Raw genomic sequence first — 24,617 nt, 5'->3', positions numbered from 1 at the left:
ATTGTTGACAATTTTCCTTTCGAAATTTCTAGATTAAATGATGAATGAAAATATTTATCGTTTCCCCCGGGAATGTTTGTATTTATGTATTTCCTTCATATTACTGAGGCGCCCCATAAAAAGTGCAAAAGCTTTCCAACCCGACAGGACTGTCTTGTAATAACATAAAACATTTCAAAACTGTAATCTCACTACTGTTCTGTAGATAAACACGAGAATGAATTCACTTACTTTCTGATTCCCTTAGAAGAAGAGCAGAAAACACCGGTATGAAGGAGAATTCACTTTGTTTCTACACTACTTCACACGCGTCGCTGGTTCACAAAATACCACCGTTCACGAATCCCTGCTTGTTGCGATGTCGGTCGAACACCGCAAACACCGTGGACCCTGAACGTCTCATTTCACTACACTCATTCGTTCAAACACCCCTCGAAGAGAGCTTCGTAAACCCTTATTATACCGCACCCAACAGATGTTCACCCTTTTTATTCCCCGAGCGAGACACCTGTTTTCCTTTTTCTGCACGGGTTAAAGATGCACGAGACTTGTGGACAGCAGTGAATGTCAACTATATTTGAAACTTTATTTCACGATCTTATCAGAGGATGAAAACTCGGGAGAGTAAAATAAATTAACACACCGATTATTCTTTTCTACGCTTTCTGGACAATTCTTTTGTTTAGGTTTGTGCAGAGGGTAGTTTTAAATTGGGAAATTCCGAGAATCGTTTTTAAAAGGGGGTTGAACACGAAGGAGACGTAACTGAGTCAAAGACGCGTCGAACGGAAGCACGAACATACACGTAATAGACAAAGCTCCCAGCGTGGCGGGTCGGCCGCGACTGAATCGAGCCAAGTCGACTCGGAACGCGTCGGGCTTGAATGAGCGTGGCTGAGCAACGGAGATGCCCGAAGTGCGCCTGAGAGAGACGAACAGTGCCGCGATTGGGGTTGGAGTGGGGCAACGAAGTGGGGATAGGGTAGTAGAAAGAGGGAGATGGATGGTGATACTGATGAGGGATGGAAAGAGAGAAGAAAAGAAACAGAGGAAGAAAATTTGTAGTGCCGTGCTCATACAAACGAAATATTGTTCACTTATCAAAATCGTTTTACGCAAAAACTTGGTAACTTTCGGCGTGCGTAATCTTTGTACCAATTATCAGATGTTTGATTTAATGCCTCTAAATCTTATTCTCAATACAAAATTATGATTATTAAAATGTATAAGAAGGATAATGCTTCCTAACAAAATAAAATCTGGACATAATGAAGAGATAAATTCACGCGTAACTGTTTAGAATAACTATAATATGACGGTACTAATAATATTTACGAATTAAGATGTTCGGAACATCTATCAATATCAGAACTTGGAAAACACAGAGAAATAATGATATTAGAATCATTATTTTGTTCCAGATTTTCTTTCTCTGTTGCTTATGCAATCTTCTTATCACAAATAAACTTATAGAAGTCATTTTTTTTGTGAGAACTGGACATTTATTTATTTAATATACTCTCATATGCTGTATTGCGTGTAATACTTGTAATTACATTTGCTTATTATATAATAAAATTGAGAAGTTTGTAAGAAATTGGATTGATTAGTTTAATTTTCAAAAGGTTGTATTAAGAAGATGGAGGTTTTAGGTCATAGATTTCTATTACACAAATAATTCCTATAATTTAATAATTTTATAATTTTACATTGAATAGATCAAAATCTTCCTGCACTCGGTTGAACTAATATTATGAGCGAAATTTTGCAAGTCAAAAATTATCAGTAATAGTAAATTTTCTTATATAATACGCATTTAAGTACATTGTTTTGTACCAAAGTAGTGTCCACCTTCGTCAAGGTAAACCCAATATTTATGTACTATTGAATATTCGATGAATGAGCTGCTAATTTATGTACCATTGAATATTCGACGAATGTACGATTCATTCAGTGAAACTAGCCTATGTCAAAATCCTTAAAGCCTTCCTTTTAAAACCGTTTCTTTTAATTTAGGCATGATATCGAAAAATTATGATACAATAGCGACAACTTATTATTCAGAAATACCACTTTATTATTTTCGATCATATTTCGCCTTGAAATATAAACTATCGATATCAAAATATGTCTTTTTTACAAATTCTGTTGCTAATATATATTTCTAGTATGCTTTATTTAAATAGATGTACATACAGTAGAAATTCGGGTGCTCGAATTAATCGAGGATCATGTGATTGATGTTCTGACAAAGGAATTTTCCAATAATAGAACAGTTATACATATGTTTATGTATTTTAAAAAACATAGACATTAATAATAACAATCACAAATAACAAAATTAAATATGATTTTGGATGAAAATTGTTGAGTTTTTGAATCACATAATTCTTTCAGCAGATTTAATTCGATAAAGTTGTATTCTTTTCGTACTTTGTACCATTTTAGTCCTACTTCTAAAAACTTAAATGCTTTAAAATGTTAAAATAGTCGCCATTACCATTCTATTTATGTTCCAATTTGTTATTTGAAGCACACATAATACTAGCATCATAGTTAATTAAAGAAGTTTTATTATATGGAAACCATTATATCGCGTTAACGCTGCACTTTTAGCATTCTTAAGTTCTTTCATTAATTTGTGTTGTGCGCTCATAGTACCACACATTTTCGTCGTGACAACATTACGCTGTGTTGTAACTAGTTAATATGCTAGAGACTGAATCTTTACTGATTTGTACAGAACATCGTGTTGTGTATTTACATTGAACTGTTTAATACATACGAGACGTGCTTGGATATTAGAGATTTCATATAAGTGAGATTCTACTGTAATTTTACTGATTGTTTACTGAATGTTTTTATGAAATATTACTGAATGTTTCACTCAAGAATTCTGATATTTGTGCATTTCTTATTTGTAATTGTATTTGGTTTCTTTCAGCACAGTCTCTGGCAGTTGGGAATCTAACTAATATTGTAGGTCCCACATGTCTCCAAATATTCCCAAAAATGATTGCTACTTACTCTGCATGTACGCATTCAGGCATTAGAATACTGCTGTCTTAATGCCGGAAACAGATGGCCCTGCGTCTTCGAATACTAGAACCTCGTGCACGAGTGCCACAAGATACAGGTGAGTTTAACATAGAGTAGTCGCTAATTATCTCGGCAGTTAATGCGATTTTAAATAACATTAATAACAATGACGGTATATTTCCTTAAAATGCATATATATTTCCTACAATGAGTAGAGAAATGAAACCTGCATAGAAATTTGTTATACGTTCTTCATTCTATACTTTTTGCATAATGCATAAATTATATATAATATAATATGTAATATATTATTATTATTATTATATGTTATATATGTCGGAGATGAAAGAACATCGGAATCTTCCCTTTGGAACTTTGGGAAGATCCCTTAATACTGTAATCTAGATTCCACCATAGCTGTAATTAAGAAATTGTTTGTTGTCATTCGATCTAACTGTATTTATTTGAGATTTATGATAGTGAGCTCGGGTTCGAAGCGACAACCGGTCGCCGAACGTAACCGCAGTCAAGGGAAGAACGTTTTGTCTAACAAAGGCATAAAGTAACTCTATAGCTCTCCTTAAAAGAAATAGTTGAGACCGTGCACGACAGTAAACATTTCAACGATTTCTGTCCCGTGGCTCGCCACACGCAGTCTTTGTCCTTCGGGTAAGATGATTGCCAGATGTCAACGCATCTTCACAATATGTTTAGCTGGCCGAGGACCCGTTATAAATCTTAAGTTTCAGTTCTATAAAGTCCTTCAAACAGACAAATAGTCTTTGTCCAAACTACGGGAAGAGGGGTGTTAGCATCTTTTTCTAACTACTGATATGGAGATTGACCATTTAGCAGCAACGTCAATTTCCCTCACCTTCCGAACGAAGGCTTTCCTCGACGAATCCGAGGATCTCGTGTCGTTAGATACACCCTATATAGTTTTTCCTCGGTGGCATCATCGGGATGGAAAGTCATTCTTTCGTGCGATCTCATCGACAAAAAGAGTAACGTCTTTACGATCAGTGAATATTTCACGTTTTGTTAACAAAGAGTCAGACTTGGACTTTGTGAGAACGTACATCTATCATCCCGTCGACCGCGGATTCGTTATTGAGCCTAGGATTATTGTCATTAGCTTCTCAAGTATCTAATTATCGCGATTACTTGTCAAATTCTATCATAATCATATTTGCACCAGTAAATATCTCCTCTATTGCATAATGATAACGTCTAATGCAAATGGGGATTCGTTTCACGCCCTTAACCCTAACTCTAATCTTAACGTCAAGCCGACATATATATATATTGCTTTCTTTCTTTATTACTTTCCTTACATGATTCTAATATTTCACTTCAATACTTTATATAGATTTCATATAATTATGTTTGAGAATATATACAGAAATATCTTATATATTTCATGCTTATGTGACATACTTAGTAGGGTCCTTTGAAAAGTTTACGGCTTTAAAATGAAAACATACTATTTTGAGACTTAAATTACTTTCATTTTTTAATCTTAGCAATTCGGTAATTTCCATTCATCGATCTTACAAAGCAATATCGTACATTTTTTTCACAATCTCTTCTGTTGATGGAGTTTTCGGATGTCCACTACGCGGGTCATCTTCCAAACTGGTACGATCACGTTTAAATTCTGCCATCCATTTCTTTATTGCAGTATGTAATGGTGTACTATCATCCAACACATTTTTCATTTCATTAAAAATTTCTATTGGCGTTGTCTTTTTTAACGATAAATTTAATTAATTAATAAATTTAAAGCTTTCTTTAAATTAATTTTTCCGAGAAACTATACGATAGATCAATGTCAAACTTAAAAATTATGAATAAGATAGATGCAACTTCGGTATGTGTAAATAGAATTGAGACATTATCATAATTTGGGGTAGGTAAAGCCGCGAAAATTTCAAATAACTCACGTAACCTATCAAAATGATATAATTTATTATAATTATATAAAAAACTAAAAAACAATAATATGTAATCAATGTTAACTAATCACTGATTGTCATCTGTTAGGTTTACTAGCTAAAGTAGTTCAGTTTTATTAAGTTTATCGTATCATTAACATGAGTAACATGATTAACATGAGTATCATGATTTATGTGACTAATAAGCAAATATACGAAAAGTTTTCTTGAATATTAATAAGAATGTTAATACTTTTAAAAATTCTTATCATTTTTTTGAAAATATCACAAGGCAAATAAGTGTTATATTTTACATGTAAATATCAACAATAAACAACTGTAAATTTAGAAAACACTTAAAATTTATTGCGACGCAAATTATAATATATTAGAATGGCTACAAAATTATTCTTAAATAAGTAATGTATTATAAAAAATATTCGATTTTTAAAATTGATATCAAGTATACTTTTGATATATTTTGCATAGGTTAGATGTATGCATGTCATATGCTTCTTACATATTTAACATGCATAAATATCCATACTCTATTGGTAATTAATGCACAACCTGGTATATTCGAAACGTTGTAAATGCATACTCAATGTACTGCACTGTTTTTTTTAGTATAATTTATTACTAGCATAAATAACTTTTTATGCATTGAATGAATACGAAGACGTGAGTATCAGAAAGACGATGCACTGCAAGAAATATGAAGAAAATTGTGGAAACAAAAAAGAGAATAGCTAAGTTAGAAACTCGTCTATGAAGAAACCTATGATGATGTGATATTTGACAAATATGAGCTTAAAACGGCAGATAGAAAGAAACATATAGGAAACCAATAAAAGCTTGAAGGAATATACCTAGTCTTACAAAAAATACACGAAACAGCGTTATAACAGTAATAAAAAATAAATAATAGAAGTTCATAAAAAAAGTGTAAAATACATGAAAAGAATTAAACAAAATTGCAGTGGGAAAGAAATCTGTACAAAATAAATGAAAGAAGCACCGTAAAAGATAAGAAAAAGAAATTTTGTAATATTCGAGAATAGCTTTGAAAAGAATAAACGAACAAAATAATATGAGAGAAAGGAGAAAGTAGAAATAATACTAATATGGTAATGAAAAATGGAACAAATAGTCTATTCTATAATCTGAAAGAAACCAAGACTATAATACAACAATAATAAAAAATATGGGAATATCCGCAGAGCAACGAATATAGTAAAGAAAACAGTGATGTCGGGTACGATAAGCTAAAGAAGAATCTAGAATGAAAGGCAAAAATTTAATGGAAACAAAGGGAAAAAAGTAACGTTTAACAGAAAAAGAGTGACTATACTTTCAAAAGGTACAAGGGTAGAAGATGAACAAGAAAGAAGGGGAATTGCGGGGATTTAGATACGGTAATAATATAAAGAAGCTAAAAGGAAAGGAAATAAAATGCAAAGAAGCGTTTCGATGAAAGCTATAAGTAGATAAGCGTAGCCAAATTGAAAAGAGCAATATCTTCGATGAACCTAGAAGAAATCTTTAATTATAGATTATAAAAATTAGAATTGACTGTTAAGCAGTTAAAGGATATTTAAAAAATGATATTATATGAAATGAAATAATATTTCGAAATTTCACATGTAGATCTTAATATTTCAATTTCTATATGTTATGGAAATTCCAAATTCTATGTGTTTTGTTATAACAATTTAAATGGTCTAATTACTTTAAAAACTCGAAATAACTTGAATCTTAAAAATTGGATTAGAAAAGCAACATGAAAGAAACAGCAAAGATAATTCTTTCTTTCATTCTTCTTGTTTTCAGTTTACGTTCAGCACTTACGGAAAGTGATAGTGACAAAATTGAATCGGACTAAAAATAAAACTTATCCAATACACTTAATATTCTTATCAGGGATAACAGTTCTTCTCCTTTTTAATATGTCCCTAAGTGATTGAAGCAAGGAATGGAAATATATATTTACTAACTATGAAAAATATCTTTATAAAAACAAATCCTTAAGCTTTTCTTCAACGCAGAACCCGGTTGTAATTATTTGCAGAATTAGAATAGATTATTCATTCTACATTAATTTTATTTCTTCCATTATGAAATTAAATTCAAACCAAATATTACATCTGCCAAAAGTTTTAAAATATATCGATGAAATAAAGAAACATATTGCAAATAGAAAGCTATTATACGAACTATTATTAACAGAATGTAATTACACTATATAGGAAATTTATTATATATAGTTAAGTGAATTGAATCGATAAATACCCCAACCAAATCAATGTTATAAAAATACATGATTTAAACTGACGCATGAAAGTATTTAGACATTTACCATAGAAAAATTGTATCTGTACACATATATTGTATGTTATATAGAGCATTTCGAAATATCCATTAATACTGTAATGAAACACGACTGCTATGATTATATTTATAAAATATGAAACTGAACTGAAACTGTATATGGAAATTACGAGATATTTGTTGTAAACGTATATTTAATAAAAGCTTATTATATAACATAAATGGTCACCTTAAGCATATAATAAAGGTTAAAGATGGTCTCGCGGAATATTGAGAATTGTCTATCTATTGATAAATCTGATGGTGAATCTCTTGATGAAGATAATCTATTCGAGGATAAGTTTTACAAAATAAAAGTTAAAATATTTACTAAACCAATAATTTTCTAGCATATCTACTCGACAAATAGGTTTATAATTTTGTATAGATAATTTCAAGCTGCATCGACTAATGTATTTAAAAGATATATGATTCCATTGAAAAAAACTAAATTGCCCTTCACATGATCTCTACACACATACTTACAGGGAATCTAGTAACGTCAAAATATACCTCCCTTGAAGTCATTTAACTTTTATCCGAAACATTTTTCGATATAATTAATAGTATCTAAAATATTTCAGCTTCAACTCTTATCAGGTGATTCACCGTGTATGTAGATTTTCAGAATCCTTGAAATTTTTACCAATAAAATCATGGTAGTTGGATGTCATTACGAAGTCAGTGAAATTTCAAAATGTTTCGTATCACACACATAATATATTCATAAAAGATATTTACAAGTATTCGAATACTTTAGTGAGCCTCTGTATAAGAAATAAATACAGAAGAATCACAGATATTTTTTTACGAATTAACATGTAGTATGTCGAAAAAGCAAATAAAGAAACAAAAAAGACAATCTATGGAAAATAAATATCCATACAATATTCTATCCCAATTCTTATTCGATAATAATTTTTTAAATTCTCAGACATTCCAAAGGATTGCAAGGAACATTTAACCCCACAACCACGAAATGCTTCTAGAGTAGATCCAAAGGATTCGCCATTATTAATTGTTAGTACTCACGAGTCAATAGCTGACAACAAACGTTCGGCGCTACTTATCCCGGGAAAACGTTCGATTATCGAGATTCCCATAATAGATGAACTTGTAACGATACTCGATCCCCATGATGTGCATTATGTTACAGTTCGTGAAAGGCCATAAACGCCAACATACACGAGCTCAGCATGAAAAACCGATTGCACACACGTTTTTCAAGCGACGAGTCTGTTGTCGAAAAAGAATGAATAGAAAGAATATATAGATTAAACAAAGCATTTAAAAATGTTTTTTATTTACAAACGCATTAAAGAGAAGAAAATAATATTCTTAGTTAGGTATTATTAAGTAATTGAGTTTAATAATAATATATAGGAAACCTATATATGTTGAGCACATGCGGTAATCATATAATAAAGGTACCGCAATTAATGAACTCATATTACTAAAAATAAAAATCTAACAGGCTCACTGCATTAATCTTGCGATGCATCTTCCATTTAGCCAACACCTCTTCTGTTCTCTTGGACGAACTTCTTGAATGAACAAATTTCTAATAAAGCCAAGGAAAACAATTCTTCAATGATGAGGAGGTAAAATTGGAAGAATATTTGATTCAAATCATAACTAGAGATTTATCTAATCAAACAGAGGGTCTCCGAAAGCATTAAAATTCTAAAAATTTTAGAACTAATATGAGCTTGTCAGATTTGTATTTTTAGTAACATGAGTTAAAGTGTTATCTTATGATGATTGATATCTTATTATATCATTACCGTGTGTGCTCAACGTATACAGGTTTCCCTGTAATTATATTATTATTATATTTAAGAAAATTGTTTTCTTCTTTTTAGTACACTTTTAAATAAAAACCATCTTTTCTTACTTTTTCAATGTATATATTTCATTTTCTACTTCTTAGCTTTAACTATTATCCGGCAATAAATAATTGAACTCTATAGATGCATAAAAAGATTTTTTTAGATTTCACCTTAGATAACCAGACTAATTATTTCTAATCAAAAAATTATCAATTTTTTTATTTATATTGTAGCGTCATCGGAAATGAGCATATGATCTAAATTTTAGCTTTTTAGTTGGGAAGTAAGTGAAATTTCGCTTACAAAATTCTACCCAAATAGACAGGCAAACAGAAAGGTAAGCTAAAAACCCATTAAAAATAAAGAACAGAAAGAGAGAGTGTACAAAATAATGTATAATTTTTTGAGTTTGTTTAGGCTATTTGGGTTGTAAATGCAAAAGTAAAGTAAAAAGAAAATCTTGGATTGTTTGGAAGTATCTTATTATAGCTTTTGGAGTTTATTGTGGAAACGGTGTGGTTACATTATAGTGTAGAAAAACATTTTGTTTTATATAATAGCAATAGTATATTATAAATTATTACAATACACAAATGTAAATTTCTTCTGCTTTCGTCATCTCTCGAACTTTGAAATTATTCTGTTTTTGCACAGAGTACATAATATGTCGTATATAGAAAGAAATTTGTTTAATTTGTCAGCAACATTTATGTGAGATGTATAAAATGAAGTTACATTTATATTACATATTATCTTTCGCTATTGTTACCAAAATAATGATTTTTTATATCAAATAAGTATAAATTTGTACACTATACTATAATTATGAAGTAAGTTATTCATACCTTGAAGGTTTTTCTACAATATCAAATTGAATTATAGATAGGATGCCTCAACAACCAAACTTTGTTAGTATATTCTGTAGGTACAACCATAAATATGTTATAATACAGACACAGATCATTTACAGCATCCGTGAAAAATTAAAATAAAAATACGAAATATGAAGAGAAGAGTAACAAATATACGCTATATTATATTATAAGACAAGAATAGATTTAACACAATTATTAGTTGTTAATACTCCGTTTAAAAATATTCATGTTTCTACTTGTGCAAAACTCATAACGAACTGAATTTACTATCCTATGTAGCGCATCTTAATTTCATTATATCTTAATGAAATAATCAATTCTTTGTACTAGTTGACCATGCGTACTAACGCTGCTCCTTTCTTTTTGATAATTAACAATATATACAAGTCGAGTGACGTTGAAATTCGAGACGACAGTGTTGTTTTCTTTGTATTTCATACTTTTATTTCACATTTGTTTCATATTTGTTTAAGAAGGTTTTAAATGAACCCTACGTGTATGTATAATATTTCTTGCTTAATTATATCCATAGAATATTACTGAATACCATGTGTGGAATAGAACTTCCTTTATCCGAATATCCGTTATCTGAACGTTGTATTATCCGAACAGCATATTTCCTGTTAGAATACTCTATGTAAATATATATATTGCATTTTTTCTCCCGGAGAATTCCTCACTTCGATAATAATTATAATAATCAAGCACATTCATCCGACGATATTATATCACAAAACACATTAAATTATAATAGCCAAGAAGTATTATGGATGAAACAAGCAGTGACAGTAGTGAGAAAGATGTACCACCTTATTTTCATGTATTTACAGCTTTGAAAATAAGGTTTAAATAATTTGAAGTTTAAAATGAATATAACATATTAATGGTATTGAAAAAATCATATGATTTACTGCTAAACAAAATTTATGATTCATAAGTTTGATCTGCTACAAATTTCACGAAAAAAAAATGGAATTGAGCAAAGCAGATGCTTCTTGATTTTTTATACAATTTATAAAATTGCATACAAAACAAATTCATCTTTTCATCTTGACTATTGTATGTAAAACTCAATGCTAAACACTTCTTGTTTGATTATGCGGAAAATCTCTAATCCGAACTTTTTTATCTGTAAAGTATTTCATACGAGTGAAGGTTCTTTTCTAATTATAAAACTATTATTTGTATATTACTATATCCCACTATACTGATGGAAAGTTTTCTTGTTTGAACCCTTCCTCATTAATTTTGAATCAGAATACTGTAGATTCTACTATACCAACAATAATTACTCATATCATCAACCGCCCGCGAATCGCAAATAATCTTGCAAAATGCAAACAAAAGAGAAAACACGGCAAAATTGAACAAGCCTCGAAATACGTTGAAACATACACCTCCATTTCCCTCAAAATGATTATATGTATAAACAACACGATCAGCACCACACAGCGAAAATCGGCCTTATCGGAGGTCGTCGAAGCGATCTCGGCGAATTATCAGACACGCAGCCAGCGTGAGCCGCGGCTACGTGTCAACGTCGGCAAATAGCTCGCGTATCTGCAGATTGTAATTAAGTTTCGCATAATTACATTTTGGTGCTAGTTGAATCGCGACGCGCGAGCACCGATCGTGATGCAATTCTCTCGTCCCCGTTCGACCGATTTCCATCCGACGAGAGAGTGAATTAACGAGCACACCGGACGATTTTTCTCCATCGATAAACGACCGATCGAATCGGTCACAACGAATTGATAATGGCACCGTCACGTGCTGTCCAGGTCCAGGATCAATAAAGTAGTCCTGCTGTGATGCGAAAGCGAAACACAGCCAGCATTGTTCGAACATTGTACAGGATGTTTCAGTATTAGATCCTGGGCAAGGAATGATAGTAAAATATAATCATTTTTGGATGTTGTTACTTATGCGAAATTTTTACAGAATATATAGAACGTTCAATATGGCTGAACCAAGTACTAGATTAGGAAGGATACAAGGGAAATTTCAGAAAAGAATATTTCAATGAGTAGAATTTAATGACTTCGAGTGTCATGTCACGTGCTACATATATACTACGGCTCAAAAATATGTAAACATTTGCTTATGTTTGATAGAATGTAATTTATTATTAATATAGGTATATAGGTAAATAAGTCCATTTTCCTTTGTTTCGAAATATTGAAATGCTTACGTTTTCGTCCATTAAAAAATCCTGGTAAAATTCATTTAGTATATCCACGTCTCTATGTGTTTAAGTAGATATAAATTCATTATACAAATGATTGTTTTGAGAATTAACTAGGCTAATATCTTCTTTCAGAGTAATGAATGAACTTGCATTACATCCAAAATTAGTGAATTATACGATTCACTAAATATAAATTATTTATAATTTATGTTTCATGCTTTAATCCACTTTTGTTTATAAATATCTATAAGATATTTGAAAACATATAAAATAAAGCTAAATAAATTAAAATTATTATAATGTTATTATATTAAACTCAATAAACGCGTCTGTTTTACTATCAAATTTTAATACGTGATTATCCATTGAGAAAAGAAACTAAGATAAAACATCACATAATACTTTCTTGAATCTTAGGTTTGCACTTCGATACGACCCGATATAAATAAAATTATCATTCATTTAATAAACAAACTAAGCAATGTAATTTATAATAATAATAATTTAATAAATGTAATAATAATTTATGAACATATCACTGAATCACATTTAAACTTGTTTACATCCGTACAATATTATGCCACATGCAGAGATTAAGGTTACATTTGCTATCATCTGTGTTTGATTATTGGTGCTTCCCTCGACGGTTTGGACCATTGAGATATAAAGCAAAATAGAGTGCGCGAATCATATATTACCGTGTAAGTGGATGCGACACGAGATTAGAAGCAGAACACGCGTAGAAGCGTCCTTTCTGTCAGAGTTTAATCAAGCATGTACACTAACACTGCTCGTTAATCAACGTTACACTTCCATATTTACTACATGAATGTACATGCGTTATTAGATAAGGACACAAGATGTCTCTATGCAACATTCCCTTTTTATTCCTATATTATTTTTTCAGCTATCGGTTCACGCATTCTATCTGTATATCTCTATGGTTTGAACAGAGTAAAGATTACGGGAAATGGACTTACACTACTTTCAAAATAAAAGATTATGCAATTCTATTTATTAACAAAATTTCAATTCATTTTTTAAAAAATGGATTCATACCACTATTAAACTAAACGGTCCAATTATTAATGAAACGGTTCAGAATTATTTTATGCTTTAGTAATCCTTCATCCGATAAAATTTAATTTTAAATCTTAATATGTGATAAAATAATTGACATTTGTAAGATATTATTATTTAAGAAATTTATTGGCATCAGTTCGTTTGATGATTGTGATTAATTCGAGCAATGATATCTAAAACTGATTAATATCTCAACGAAGCGTACATTGTTCTGATATATCATTGAAGAGATTTTATATATATATATATATGTCAGATTGAAGTCGGGATTATGGAGAGGGGCGTTTAATGAATTCTCATTAGAATTAGCCATTGCCGTGATACAATGAAGAGTTTATTAGCACAGGCTTATTAACAAGATTAGGCATTTGTAGCACTAGTGATAATGACCTTAGGTTCGAAACGAATCCGCGTCCATGCAGATAGTGGCGGAAATGTTTTATGGCGTTTACGACAGCTAATGTTTCGAGTTCATAGGAGTGATATCTGGATTCCGCGGGGCTGGTTCTTTTACTATAGTACTCCACTACTCGATTTTTACCTTCCACCTTGTGCATCAAAATAGCCCCAAACCCTTCGGAACTAGCGTCGGTAACAAAGAGCACTTAGAAAAGTTAAACGAAAACCCGGCGTTTACAAGGGTACTTAACACGATGTCCAACCTCTCTAAGGCTTGATCTATTGAGTCGGCAATAATTAGGACGTCATCCAAATAGATAACGACGTAGGAATACGCAAGGTCGCCCAGGGCATTGAAAATGGCCCTCTGAAAAACGGACGGCGCATTTTTCAATCCGAACGGCATCGTTACGTACTCGTACTGCCCGTCGGGTGTAACGAACGCCGTGTATTCCGCCGAATTGGGGTGTATAGGAATTTGGTGGAACCCGCTGGCCATGTCCAGGCTAATGAAGTATTTCGCCGTTTGTAACCTCGCGATTTGGTCCGCGATAAGGGGTAGGGGGTACCGATCCGCGACCGTATTCTTATTTAACGCTCGAAAATCTATGAACAATCTATCCGAACCGTCCTTTTTCTTCACGAGTAGCATGGGGCTCGCGAATGGCGAATTGCTAGGTCTTATAATGTTAGCTCTGAGTAGTTCGCTGATTCGCGCTCGTACGATTCTCCGCTTTTCCTCGCTAAGTCTATAGGGGCTTCTTTGGACGGTGATGTTAGGGTCGATCAACCGTATTTCTAATTGGCCCGTATTTACGCGGGTACGTGGGAAACCCGTGATGAACGAGTTTTTGAATCTGTCGAGAATGGAAATCAATCGGTCTTTATCGTCGCCGAGTACCTCGGTGTCTACATCATTGAGATCGATCGCAGGTTCGGCGATATTATTACAGACATTAACCGTTTTCGACTTACAAATATCGAGGCTATTGCGCGTCATGTGTACGTCGAAGCCTTGGCTTAAAATTTCGCACCCAATAATAATATCGTGTTTTAAGTAATTGTCGGCAAGGACGTGAAAAATTATCTCCAGTGTAAGACCGCTGATACATACGGCGGACAGAATTTGGGTCGTACTCTCAACGCAAGTGTTCCCAATTCCTCGCATTACTACTATCTCGGTCGTTCTCTTGCCGGAAAATTTTGAAGCTACCGACTCTTTGATTAATGAGCATTCAACTCCGGAATCAAAGCAAAACAGGAACGACTCACCCTGGTGACTTAATTTACCGGTCGGGGCCTCCACCACGCAGAAGTTAACCTGGCGCTCCTCTTTCGTAGCAGGGTTTCCTCTACGTAAGGTCGGGCAGTTGGGCGCGATGTGGCCCTCCTCGTTACACCTGTAGCAGGACACCTTCGAAGACGTGGCAGCCCGGTTTTCCCCTGGTTTTCGATTGCGTTTCTCCGCCTCCAGTCTTGTCCTCTCGCGGCACTCAGATGCTTTATGTCCGTGTCTACCACAGTGGTAGCACTTGTGTCGGGAGTCAGAAGGCTTATGCCGTTTAGCTTCGGGACCCGCGGAGGAGTTGCTTACTGAAGACGCCGGCCTCTTCACAGAATCGGAGAGCACTGTCATTTCGCCTGTGAACTGGTCCTCGGTCTTGATATCGCTTGTGAGTGCTATCCGTAGGACGCGCTGGTCCTGTGAACCTATATGAAGGAGCACGGCAGCGTTGACTATCTCGTCCTTGGTACACCTTTCCCACCTCGCCATCAGGAAGGAACGTAAACGGCTGCTGTAATCTCCCAGGGTTTCACCCTTCAGTCGTGCTCGATTTTTCATCTTCCATAGCGCCGTGGCAGCTGTTTCTTTCCCACCAAAGCGTGTAAGGAAACGGTCTTTAAACTTTGGCCAAGAGGAAATTTGAGTAGCAGGTACTTGTGTAAGCCACTGCGCTGCCGAGCTTTCTAGAGCGGCACTCAAGGCACAAAGTAGCGCACTGCCTTGCAAAGGTTTTTCTTCCATGATCACGTCAACAGTCGCACACCATGCGGCTGGGTCGGAACCCAAGCTTCCGGGGTTAAAACGCGGAAGCGGCACGATCGTAGATGTTTCACTCGGTCTTTGCTCTCGCGGCTGAGTTATCTGGCGCACGATGGCCATGAGTTGTTCCATCGTTACGTATGGCCCTGATCCCACTTCTGATGTCGGATTGAAGTCAGGATTATGAAGATTGGCGTTTAATGAATTCTCATTAGAATTAGCCATTGCCGTGATACAATGAAGAGTTTATTAGCACAGGCTTATTAACAAGATTAGGCACTCGTAGCATCTTATGTCCTTAGACACACCCATTATAGTTTTCCTTGACGGCATCATCGAGACGGAGAGTCATTCTTTCGTGCGATCTCATTGACGAGTGACAGTACTATCTTACAACCAGTGAATACCTCACGTCTAGTTAACAAAGAATTAGACTTGAACTGTGCGAGTACATACGTTTATCATCCCGTGACCGCGGATTCGTTTCGAACCTAAGATCATTATCACTAGTGCTACGAGTGCCTAATCTTGTTAATAAGCCTGTGCTAATAAACTCTTCATTGTATCGCGGCAATGGCCAACCCTAATGAAAATTCATTAAACGCCCCTCTCCTTAATCCTGACTTCAATCTGACATATATATAAATTTCATACGTTATACAGATGACAGATGTTCTATTTGAAGCATTATACGCTTAATTATATTATCTACTAAACTAATCATTATTCAAAGAAATGTTTCGAGCAAAACTTATATCTTGCGATGGTCATAAATCTTATGTGAGTGGACATGTCCCTGTCATTTTACAACGACCTCTGTTCTTTTTAATTAAAGTTATATGTTTTCACCTAAATAGATGTGTAGTCTATTTCATGACGAATTCATCGATCTGTAATATTGGTCCTTGAAGGTCATTCGAAGTCATTTATTCATTCGAAACTTATCTCCGTTGAACGTCAACAAGATTTGGTATATCGGAATATATCATCAATTTAGCAATAAATATGAATCTAAGTCACACTAATGATACGATTTATCGTCACTCTTGTTTGTGAACAGTGGATATCTATAGTTAGGCTGGATTTCTGAATTTTTGGGTAGAAAGAGGATGAGGCCCCTTCGCACCAAAACCTCACAGCCTAGACTTTTTTTTGCAGCTTTATGAAAGGTTAAGTTAGTCGGGAGAAACCGACTACTCTTAATAATATAAAGAATTGTATTAGGGTTGCTTACCAATAAATAAAGTTTATAGCTTTCAAGAGAATGGAACTATTATCTAGAATCTAGATTTTTGACTTACTTCAGTAAAGGTAAGTTCTGAAAAATAATAGATGACCTTGAATGACATTGTAAGATGAACATTGATGAATTCGTCATTGAACGGACTACACGTCTACTGAAGTGAAAACATATGTCAGTCACCTTGAAATATTGGAGACACGTCCACCTAGAACACAGTTGTGATCGTAACACGATATTCTCCTTGAAACACGGTAAGTTTTGCCTGAAACATTGTTTTGAGTAATGAACAGTCGTGAGATGATTGCGTTTACAACTTCAAAACTTCAATCTGTGTATATTATATATATCTTGTATGTATTTATTGCTTCCAAAAGAATATACTATGTATCGCTTTTGATCATTAGTTTGCCATTAATTCCTGTATTTTAATAACATTCACGTATTATTAATATCTATTGAGCGAAGTCTCCATATTACGTAGATACAGCGGATTTAAGATTTTATTTCTATTTTGTAACCATAGACGCTAAAATAAATTATTCTCCCAACATTTACTACGTATTATATTCAGGTGAAATAATGACATAAACGCTAAAAAGATGAAAAATAATCTTTTTGCAACTCTTTAATGTATAAATTAAAGGTATTTTGGTACTTAAAAAAATTAAATGTTTTAATTAGTGTTTTACTAAATGTAAAAAGATTTTATGCATTTATATTTAAGGGACAGAAATCGACAAATTTTGGTAAGAGACAATTATGTTCAGTAATACGTATTTCTCACAGATGACATTAACTTTATGGCGTTCCTGTACCATGTTAACCCGGATAGAGAGGAGAAAGCTCTCTAAGCTTAGGAGCTTAACCTGGACAGTGCTGCTATGCAAACGAGCAAAATCTGTGAGTAGCGACTCAGTTAATCTTACGCTCATCAACATTAAGTCTATTCTATTTATTTTTAACTTTTGTCATGCCATCAATTTACTATAAGAGCCACATAAATAAGATTTAGACAAGAATTTAAAATGTTATGGAAAATTTCCAATTCTTCCATAATTTAACAACGAAAAAATTTATTCTCTTTTATTTAACCATTAATAGTCTTTAGGTTTTGATGGTCCAGAGTAAAATATTCTTTCTATATGCCATTATCTTTGTTATTCAGGTCCTGCATACCAAATCGATAATTAACCAAATTTAAGAATACTTGACAACTTTTCAAACTCGATTTTCTCGAAAACAAAGAAAAATGTATTCTACCTTTTCGACTTGTTTCTTTGCACAGAATTGCACTATTGCCGATTGTACTATAACTATTGGCATACTTTCTATAATATTCTTATTTCAATTAAGAATGATATAAATATAATTGAATAAATAATTCATTTTTAAGCTTAATTTTTATGGACATCTAGAAATTGATGATTTTTTAAAAACGTAACTCATCTACCAAATTAATAGCATCAACAAAAGAAATTTTCTAGTCAGCTAGCTAGCTATCGAAATCGATTCCCCAAATCGGAAAGTTCAAATGAATATCCGCACTCACATGATTGTTATTCTCTAATGTCAATTTTCTCTATTTATCAAAACAATTACACGTCTTACAAAATATACAGATAAACTTAATTTATTACCATAGTTTATTAAGTAAAGTTTATTAACTTAACCTTTAATCTATCTTCCTTTTGGTATTGCATCGAATATGAGACTGCTTAGTCTATGTTTTATGTATACAATAAATCAATAGCAGCTATTATTAGAATAACTGGGAAACAACTTGTTTTGCTGTTTCCATTTGCCAATAAGTAGAACATTCTTCGCTGGCACTAACTTGTCAACGGTTACAATTCTTATCACCCAGTCTTATTAATGACAATAACCCACTAGTCACGACAAAAACCAGTAAGACAAGTTGTCGATTAAAGTATTTTATATAAATTGTATGTAATTAAGAGAATTATATGTATAAGTCTCATTGATCGAATCAAAGTATGAAATTAATTACGTGAAATTAATATATACAAGTTGTATTTATATATATATACTATTATATTATATATATAGTTGTATTATATATATATATATACAATTAATATATACAAGTTGAGGTGTTAGGATATCAGTATTTTTCTTACATGTAAATAAAATATAATAATTATAATACTGTAATATGGATGTAAACATGTTATTTCCTTAAATATTGAAGAGGCCTTTTTTTATATTGTATAGTTCTTCAAATTGTTATCGGTAGAGATTACAATATTAATATATCTTTTTAAATACTGTAAATATCACATATATTAATATAAATAATATATGAAGATCATACAAAACAAATTTTAACAAATATATTTTTGTCGATTTTCTGACTTCAATATAATATTATGACTAGAAGAAAATATTTTTAATATAAAGTAGCTAAAGATGAAAGGAATTTGTTAGGTTCAAAGACATGGTTGTCGAATTATTGTAGAATTTAATCATCATATTTTAATGTAATTATAAAATTATAATAAATTTATGCAATAAGACATATTGAAATATTACTAAATTGATAATTACTACTTGATTCTCCTAGCAGAATTTGTAAAAAACTATAAATTTTTGTATAAGCTTCCAATTACCAGAAATTTAAGAAGTCTTGTCAATAAAAAACTTTAAGTTAAATTTTCTTGCATATTAAGACTTGCTTTTTACGATACATGTAAATTACCTTATTCTGTCCGATGTTCACACATGCAATCACATTCACACATTCTACATGCAATCTTATGGCACCCCCGCAGTTCATACTGCAACACATATATTTTAAATTTGTTCTTTCGTATCACCTAGTGTTGCAGAAATTTCATTATAAGCAGCAGATTTTAATGCCCTCCATAAAAAATAATATAGTTGTGATAAGATGGATGTCCGAACTGCTTAGGTAATGTTTACATTATGCTCTATCCATCATCGTTTTGAAAACATGTAATTTAATATACTTTGTACACATTATTGGTGACTGCTGAAATACCATAAGCAGACTGTGAATATTTACTTAAACTCATATTTTTATGAATAATTAAAAAAATGGAACCTATGTCAAAAATTATTTTCTCATTTCATTATTAATATTATCAATATTATAATAAATATTATATTTTGAATATTTCATATATTTTGTACATTTTTTCGTTCACTTACTGTGTGTAGAGATGTTTTGACGTCCTTGGCCCATATTTTGAACATCTAACAAAATAAAGTAATATCCAACTACGTCACAACAATAATTAAAATATACATTCCATACGTTGCTCTCGTTCTTCTATAAAATATTGAACAAACAATTTGCAAACGAGATGTTATAACTCAAACAACCTTTAAATCTTCTAAATCCAGGGTAACTGGAAAGAACGCGAGCAGAGAAACGCCGTTCGATATATCGCCACGAAACTCGAGCATATTGGTGTTTCGTTTTGGCAGGAAGCAACGGCCGATTGCCAACTTTCAGAAATTGCTCGTTGCAATGCTATCGTCCTTTGCTAGTCGCTTCAATCTTGAAAGGAAGAGATATCGTGGCCCAGTGAATAATGACTTTTAATCGACGTTATTGATAAAAGGACTGTATTTTGTTGCAAACTTTTTTCAAAAATTACGACGTATAATTAGACTGCGGATGTTTACGTGCTTAAAATATAGAGGATTCACTAGTATCGGTGTATTTACATTAGCAGTAATGCTGTGTATGAAAATTCTGAGAATACGAATTATGTATTCAAATTGTACAAGTCTCAAACATTTTTTGTTTCACAGTGAAACAAGTTATAATCTTGCGCCATAATCAGACTATGGATATTTATACATTTATGGAAACTTTGCAGAAGCAAAAATTTGCAGAATGTACGTATGATAAAAAAATATGTAAGGTATCAAAATCAAAGCATACGTTGTAATATTTAGTAGATGAGACACATCTCTATTGAAATTGCATTTTTTAAGTAATATTATTTTTGTTAATATATTTAATAGAAGTTAGTGATATTATTATCATTTTGCTTAAAAATCTGAAGTTTGCTAATAATATTAGTGGTTTAACCTGTGCTTTGTGCAATAGTAACAACTGTTTCTGTAACAAGATTCTATAAGCTGCAACAATTTTAGGATTATAAAATTCTGTTACATAAATAATTTCTAGAATCTTACAAGTTAGAAGTTAAACTATTAATATTACCCTAATAATGAATATTACATCAAGACGATTCTGCAACCTTTGAATTATCGTGGCTTATAGAATTTTTGTACAAGTAATTGTTACGATTTTGCAAGTTACAAGCAATATAATTCTATAATACATAACTTGTAATTTGTCTCTATCTATCTAATTAATCTATAATTATTCAATAATAATTGTTTATGATTATCGTTGCAGTAACCTGAAATAGTCAGTTAATTCGTAATTTATAAAATTTACTTGTGAAGTTTCATTTGTGCTATTGTTCCTATTGTGCAGAAAAATGTATTTATACTGATACGTAATTTGTAATTTATAATTTGAGCAATTAAAAAAAACAACAACAGTAATATATGATATTAGTGCGATTTAATCCAAAAAGTCCTTAGTTTCACATCATTATCAATTTTCCATCAAAATATACATTTATATAGATAGTCATAATCTAGGAATAGACATAGCATGCAATGGAATCAAGTATTATAGGAAGTGTAGTATATTTTACGTAGCTACATAAGTCTTATCCTTATTTCATAATCAACTTTCAATGAAGAACTATTTTCTATCTGTCGAAACCACATTCTCTTTTAGTTACTTATTTTCTTAATTAGTATTTAATTTTTAATAAGTGTAAATTGCAAGCAGGTTAGTAGAATGGTTTTTTTGTAAAAGTATGTTGCTGTAGTGTCGCGAATTTAATAAAAGAGATAAAACAACAGTGACAACTAAAAATATTAATTCGATAGATTTGCGAGTTCTATATGTAAAATTTTTATCGGAAAATTTTGATCAAATCCTAAAATGCAGAAATTTTATTAAGCATACAAGAGTTTATTTTTAAATGAGAAAAAGTAATGGAAAATGAATGAATATTGGGAATTGACCTCATAATGTATTTTTGTAATTTTATATCAAATTATTAATAAAAAGTAAGAAACAATTAATGGTGTCGACTATGCAACAGCATCCATGCATTATCGTGCATGACCACGATATTTTCTCTAACGACATTATGAGTATAATTATCACAGCTGAGACCACGATAAAACTATTGGATCGGGAAAAAAGCAGTCGCCGTACCGTTCGTTGCATCATCGAACAATTACATTTCGGGTCACTAAAATCGGCTATAATAACAAAGAAACGACTGTATAATCCTAATCAACAGCTGACATATTTATTAGTGTCAACAGGCCTCTAGTCTGCCGCATCATGGTCAGGAAAAAAGTTTCTCGAGTAAAAAGCTACCGCGAGCCGCTCGTGAATATTCATGTACTCGCGAGAATAGAAAACGACAATTTATAGACTAACGGCAAAGTGTACTTTTGCGGCTTTCAACCGAGAAAAAATCAATAATTCGGAATGCTGCTCGCACGAAAGCGCTGCAAATATATGGATATCAGATGTTTAAGAATTCGAGTAAGAAAATTGAATTTTTGTCGTGTATTGTGTTTCGCTGACAACATTAGTGATTGAGAAGAAATTCAGTATTATTGGAATAGAATCTCGATTTTCCGAACAGTTTATAACTGTTTTAACGTTTGAACATTCGAACATCTCTTACTTGAATATTCGATTATCCGAACAATATCGAACAGTAAAATAAAATGGATATTTTAAATATGCTTAACTATATCAATTAGATTATCGTTTCCAATTCATCGTTAGATATGTCAGTTATGAAGAAACTATTGAACGAATAAAAAGGAAATTTCACAATAGCAAAAACAACGATGGACATAAATCAGAAGCATTCATAACAACAGTAATTGGTGTGAAATAGCAAGAATGTTAATCCTACAGAACTACTGATTTAAACAAAACATATATATTTCGTCACTTTAGAGAGATTGAAAAGGCAAATTAAAAAATCAAGAAGAGAATGATTAAGATATACATATGTAAGTACATATGTACGTAGTAAGATGTAGTAAACGATCTATATTATTTTCAATATGAAACGCATTTACAATAAAATTTCAGTCGATTGATTATCCGAAAAATTTGATTATCCAATTTTTCTATAAGTAATCGGTTCGGATAATCGAGGCCCTACTTTATGTTCTTCTTGAGAAACGGCATTTTTTCCTAATGGAATTTGAAATGCTAGATTAATCTGCCATGATAAAATTCGCTGGCAAATTGTACTTCCGATCACCTTATCTCGATTTTATATTGGAAAACCACAATGAGAACTGGTGAATGGTCACGGGAAAAGGCGAAACTTCCTCATTCAAGTCGACGGCCGCAACAGCTGCCACGCAACAGGAACCTTCTTTTCACCGTTTATTTCGAGCCATCCAAATGTCGCTTTCCTCCTTTCCACGGATATTTTTCTCGGCCACATAAATTTCTGCGCGAGCGCAGCTGTTGAATCGACTCTGCATCAGACGATCGCGTGCTTTACAGTGGTCCGCCTTCTTAAATTTTCACGTGGAATGTAAATATGCACGCGCAGAAGAGGAAAAGGTTGTACATTCACATTCTGAGGCTCGATTGATGGAGGTCGTCGAGTTGGAACATTGAAGGGAAATGCTGACTTGCGAATAAATCCGCATCCAAGGTTTTCTTTTACAAGAGATGCGGTTTTTGGCTCGCTGTAGTTAGCTCTGTTCGATTTTTCATTGTAATTGAATTAACTGTGAACCACCTTTTCTGCGCTGCATATTTTCTGTGAACGTATTGGATTATTTTGTCATTATTTCTTTATTAATACTTATTTATTTATTATATGTTTGTCACTAGCATTTAATCTTGAAGATTTAATCTTTAATAGAAGCTAATTTTGAGGAGATTTGCAGTAGAGAAAGATAATAACCGAAATCTTTGGCTATAAGAACACGTGAAGGAAACTTTCGAGTTTTCAAGAAGGGAATTATGTACAAAATTTTAATCACATAAATTTTAAAATTAGGGATAAACAAGAGTTTTTAATTAAAGACAAGTAATACAAAAGGAAAGAAAATATGTTTATGATTGAACATAATGCCCTTCTATAATTTTAGATAGAGATATTAACAGAAATAAAACTCATGAAATGACGTGATATTCTCTCCTGAATGAATGCTCAATGAATCGATGATCGAATGTAACTGGAAGGCTTATAACAAAAGCAATTCAAGTCATTTTTTTTTTTACTTTTTAGATAATAATGCACTGTAATGATAATCGGAAGTTAAACTCACAGCATGATGAAATCGATAATATGAAAATTATTTGTATCTTGATTTATTCTAAAATGAAAATTATATGGTTCTTAAAAAGTCTCTGCCAGAAGATTCATAACTTTAAAATTTAATTACATATAATTATTCTGCATTATAATTGCAAGTATAGTTATAAGAATTATATAACATAACGAATATTTTATTTTCAAACATTGAAATATATTGAACAAAAA

At 32.2% G+C, this 24,617-nt stretch overlaps 1 protein-coding gene across 8 annotated transcripts in view; it reads right to left on the bottom strand.

Moving 5' to 3' along the window:
• LOC126925022 (octopamine receptor beta-2R-like) overlaps window positions 1–24,617 on the bottom strand; it is a 543,796-nt gene that overhangs the window by 173,002 nt on the left and 346,177 nt on the right. For 3 of the 8 annotated variants that reach the window (XM_050740127.1, XM_050740131.1, XM_050740132.1), the window contains exon 1: window positions 232–905. The exons of the other annotated variants lie outside the window; for them this stretch is intronic. The gene's annotated coding sequence lies outside the window, so the exon portion shown is untranslated. Of the gene's footprint in view, window positions 1–231; window positions 906–24,617 lie in introns of those variants that run through there. 8 annotated transcript variants of the gene reach the window in all.

This window comes from Bombus affinis, chromosome 15, assembly GCF_024516045.1.
Source record: "Bombus affinis isolate iyBomAffi1 chromosome 15, iyBomAffi1.2, whole genome shotgun sequence".
In the NCBI taxonomy this organism is placed as follows: Eukaryota; Metazoa; Arthropoda; class Insecta; order Hymenoptera; family Apidae; genus Bombus; species Bombus affinis.
This window is presented reverse-complemented; position numbering and strand designations above follow the sequence as displayed.